At 36.2% G+C, this 5,560-nt stretch overlaps 1 protein-coding gene across 3 annotated transcripts in view; it reads right to left on the reverse strand.

The window, feature by feature from the left end:
• Window positions 1-5,560, reverse strand: part of LOC144428077 (S-phase kinase-associated protein 2-like) — a 287,944-nt gene that overhangs the window by 69,658 nt on the left and 212,726 nt on the right. The gene's annotated exons all lie outside the window — the stretch shown is intronic.

A 5,560-nucleotide genomic window follows, 5' to 3' on the forward strand; every position in this document is an offset into this window, starting at 1 on the left:
TTTACGCGATAAAAATATTATTTTCGACCCATTCATCGAAAAAGGTTCGCCATCCCTGAACTAGTGCAATGAAAATCATTATTTAGCACATAATTATTCGATTCTTTTATACCAAGACCCTGACAATAATGGGAAAATGCGAGATTTGAGACAAACACCCCGCTAAGTTTTAAAAGAACAAATTAGCAAATCATTCGTAAAGTTAGGGTTATAAATGATTTAAAAGTTTTAATTTCCGGAGTAATCATCATTCCTAACCCCAAGCCAAACCCTAACTGGATAATTGCTTTTTTTAGTCAGAGCGGTGGCGGGTTCGTTTTTTGGCGCAGGATTTGTAAAAATGATCCAAAGTTTCACATAAAAGTTACTCCACGTTGGGTTTCTTTGTTTTTGAATCAGGAACTAAGTTTGCCCTGAGTAATACTTTGCTCTGTGGAGGTTAAATAAAAACCAGACAGACTTTACTAGAGACTTCGAGAACATTTGAAACAATCTCTTGTGAAGTACGATTTTGAACTCTGCTCATATTGCGTGTCATCTGCTATGTCTCATTTGCATGTCCGGGTTCGGAGAAATGTTTTACGACAAGCGCTTCTACGACTAAATGTGACCGCAACCGACGACTGTGAGCAGCAATGAGGCAATTCCTGAACCTGCAAAACGCAGTTGAAACTCGTGCCGTGCGGTGTGCTCAAGTCTTCAGCGATTGCAAAAATTCACTTTCAGCTTTCAGTACTTTTATCTGTTCAGCTGACCTACCGACGCACATAAAAGTTTATATCAAGAAACATAGTAAAACACTAATACGCTTTAATAATACTATATTTATACTCGTTTCTTGATATTGATCAAAGTAAGAGTAAGATCAAAGATCAAAGTAAGTAAGACTGTAAGATATTATTTGATTAGTGATGGGACACAAAGTGTCACTATGGAGTAAGAGCGCTGTTTTGGGGGATTCCCTAACTTTCGATCGTTAAGTCAACGGTCTCTGACCGATATTCTCGTTTATTTCTTAATCAAATTAACACGAACTGCTTCAAGCCTCGCGGCAGTTGATATTTACTAACTCGCATTACCATTATTCTCTATACATATAGTGTCGTTATCTCTTGGTATATTAGTAATCGTCGGTAGCTTCACATTGAGTTTTCGTGACTTTGAGCAAATTTCCAAAGAAACGTCTCAGTGTTATGTTCGTTTTATATTATCAGCATTAATTATGGACTATCACTTACTAAATCGCGAATGCTGTTATTGACATTCTTTGTGCCAATTTCCTTTCAATCCAATGGTTCAGTGACTGAATTCATTTACGCATGTTTCAAGTCATCCTCAGCTGTGAAAAATGTTAAAAGCGTAGGTGCTACACGTTGGTACTTTTTTGGTATGTAAATTTTCATCATTATTACTTATCGATTTCAATCAGTAAGTATGTTGATAGGTATTTGTCTGTATGTCTGTATGTTTGTCTGTTAGATGCACGCGATATCTCACGAAAGCGAGATTGAATCTGCTCCAGATTTCGCATGTGAATTCATCTTATCTCGGACCAGAAGCCTATTAAATTTGGGCGAATTATGTCGTATAATTAGCGAGTTATCAATCAATTATTGATATAGTGATCTAGATTTTTGTAAAGCGAGAGAATTTTGAGACCCGCCGAGTGTGTGTGTGCGATGCGCAGTGCGCAAGTTACAAGAGCGGATGAATCGAAACTGCAGTTTCTGTTTTGGGGGATTCCCCAACTATCGATCGATAAGTCTTCGGTTTCCAACCGATATTCTCGTTGTATCCTTCCTTGTTTGCCAGACCGGTCCAATATGACGTCATAATGAATATAAACACTGTTTTAATGAATTATAATTTATTGCAGATAAATACCGATAAAGGCGATCTATCTCGTCTATCTATGTATGGTGACCAACGTAGAATGTAGATTTGTATGATGATGTTTCAATTCATTGATGGAAGAGGAGATTCTGACTACAAAGATTTGGAGAAGAATAATGACATACGTAAGTTTTTGAGACGTACGATATTTTCGACAATAACCCTGTTTAAAGAATCTTCTTATTCACAGTGAAAAGCAATTATATATAACGTTATGTTTTGTTCGAAATCAAAATTATTGACTGAAAATACTCATGTCTGTAGCTTCCAGATACTGATATTTTTTCCAAATGCATTACTTTACAAATTGAAGTAGTCCCGAAATCTAGTCACAATGTAAGAAATATTTTTGATTTTATTATCCGTATATAGTCAGTAATCTTCTCGTCATTTTATGAAATTATATTATACTCCGAGTTGATCTCACTCACTCATTCATCCACACTTGATAACCTCGCGAGCAAACACGGTTCTTCTTGTTTTGATAACATTTAAGAATGAGTTAACCTTCTGCTTTCCTGGCTTACGTGAATGGAGACCATTGTCAACGTGCCCCATGCCCTGTCCCAGCCAAATCGATTTATTGTCAACTATATTCAGCTTTCAAGCAACTCGACTCACAGCGATAAAGTGCCCTTCTCGCTTTCTTTGCCTCAAAGTTTTGCCGCAATTGAATCCAACTTAAAATCGGTTTTATTCTTTCATAACACTTCATACGATGGTACTTGAAACAAAATCAGAAACGTCGACATCTCGAACGAAACCTACAGAAAACAATGAACAAACCGAATATAACATGCGGATATCTAAACAAATCTTACAGTAGTGTACAGTGGCAATCAAAATTTACAAATATCAGCACATAACTAAATGCATAAAATTATTTATAGATTATTTTTTTGAGACTGATTAGATACATACCCCATGTTTTAGATCCCCAGGTGACACTACCAAATAAAGTTTTATCCAAAGTGAACTCAATGTATCTTGCATTACTAAAATCTAAAATCCGCTGTTATTTACCTGATATACCTATAATACAGCCCCAACCTGCAGTCAAAAACTATATATTAATTACAATCGGGCACTTCGGATTTAACCCCGAATCTGACTTCAATCCAAATTGGTATTTCTAACTGCAAAATTAGTAATACTAAAACCAATACTAAACATCGGAAACGTCTCCGAAGACACTAACAATGAACATTAAGCTAGACAGTGACAATGCATCCGAGCTGATTGCTATCAATTTGCTAATTACAGTGATTAATCGAAAACTGTCGAAATACTGTTATGGGACACTGCGTCAGACGATTTTCGTCCATTGCGTAACGTAATGCGTCATTATATTCATAACTGAACTGAGTCCTTATAGGAGAGCTGTCGTTCAACATAACTGTGTCTAAATACCAAGTTCAAACAATTACACTTAACGAACTAGTGCAGGGATGGCGAACCACTGACCCACGTGTCACAAAGTGACTCACCGCGTTTTATTCGTGACCCGCCAAGGCACGAATAAAATAAAAATAAAATGCTAACATATTAGTAATAAAAATTGATAAAACCGGTCATAAATTAATCTAACAATAACTAAACTATTATAATGTACCGTCGGGGCCGTGATCGCTTATTCTCAAATTGGTAATTTTTGAACCGGTATGGATATTTTCAAAACCCCTAATCTTAGACGCAAGTCTGCTCCGCCGTGTACCGTTATTCAGCTATTGGCTCTGATATAGTTAATGACATAACAATGCAATTGATCTGTTTATTTCTCGCAACGTCGAGATAATACGAGAACTAGATGCCACTTTGATTTTTATTAGTTTATCGCCTACAATGCCGTTGAGAAAAAAAAATTTCAGACTTGAAATAAAAACCTAGAAATCTGATATAACAACGGGGCAGTGTAGAAGTGCCTTAATGTGGTTGAAAACTGATCAAAAAATATAACACTATCAGAGTGGAATTCCCTCCAAACGCTTTGGAACAGTGAAATAGTTTGCCGCATCGTCATAAACGTTTTTGGTAATTCATATCCGTGTTTTCGTACTCTTATTTCATAAAATCGAATGCCATAAAAAGTCCCTGATAGAAGTACTGCATAAGTAAAGCCCAAAACTACACCAACACCAACAGAAACTCATAAGATTTGTTTCAGAAGTTTTTTTTATAGATACAAACATTGATTAAATATATGTGACCCACTCTCTTCTTGTACGCGATAAAAATATTATTTTCGACCCATTCATCGAAAAAAGTTCGCCATCCCTGAACTAGTGCAATGAAAATCATTATTTAGCACATAATTATTCGATTCTTTTATACCAAGACCCTGACAATAATGGGAAAATGCGAGATTTGAGACAAACACCCCGCTAAGTTTTAAAAGAACAAATTAGCAAATCATTCGTAAAGTTAGGGTTATAAATGATTTAAAAGTTTTAATTTCCGGAGTAATCAGCATTCCTAACCCCAAGCCAAACCCTAACTGGATAATTGCTTTTTTTAGTCAGAGCGGTGGCGGGTTCGTTTTTTGGCGCAGGATTTGTAAAAAGGATCCAAAGTTTCACATAAAAGTTACTCCACGTTGGGTTTCTTTGTTTTTGAATCAGGAACTAAGTTTGCCCTGAGTAATACTTTACTCTTTGGAGGTTAAATAAAAACCAGACAGACTTTACTAGAGACTTCGAGAACATTTGAAAAAATCTCTTGTGAAGTACGATTTTGAACTCTGCTCATATTGCGTGTCATCTGCTATGTCTCATTTGCATGTCCGGGTTCGGAGAAATGTTTTACGACAAGCGCTTCTACGACTAAATGTGACCGCAGCCGACGACTGTGAGCAGCAATGAGGCAATTCCTGAACCTGCAAAACGCAGTTGAAACTCGTGCCGTGCGGTGTGCTCAAGTCTTCAGCGATTGCAAAAATTCACTTTCAGCTTTCAGTACTTTTATCTGTTCAGTTGACCTACCGACGCACATAAAAGTTTATATCAAGAAACATAGTAAAACACTAATACGCTTTAATAATACTATATTTATACTCGTTTTTTGATATTGATCAAAGTAAGAGTAAGATCAAAGATCAAAGTAAGTAAGACTGTAAGATATTATTTGATTAGTGATGGGACACAAAGTGTCACTATTGAGTAAGAGCGCTGTTTTGGGGGATCCCCTAACTTTCGATCGTTAAGTCAACGGTCTCTGACCAATATTCTCGTTTATTTCTAAATCAAATTAACACGAACTGCTTCAAGCCTCGCGGCAGTTGATATTTACTAACTCGCATTACCATTATTCTCTATACATAGTGTCAGTATCTCTTGGTATATTAGTAGTCGTCGGTAGATTCACATTGAGTTTTCGTGAGTCGTGACTTTGAGCAAATTTCCAATAGAAACGTCTCAGTGTTATGTTCGTTTTATATTATCAGCATTGATTATAGGCCATCACTTACTAAATAGCGATTACTGTTATTGACATTCTTTGTGCATTTCTTTCAACCCGTTGGTACTTTTTCGTTTTTAAATTTTCATCATTACTGTATCATTCCTTGTTTACCAGACCGGTCAAATATAACGTCATAATGAATATAAACACTGTTTTAATGACTTATAATTTGATATCAGACAAAAAAACGATACAGGCGATTCCCCTGCCT

The sequence above is a fragment of the Styela clava genome, chromosome 10 (genome assembly GCF_964204865.1).
Source record: "Styela clava chromosome 10, kaStyClav1.hap1.2, whole genome shotgun sequence".
NCBI lineage: Eukaryota > Metazoa > Chordata > Ascidiacea > Stolidobranchia > Styelidae > Styela > Styela clava.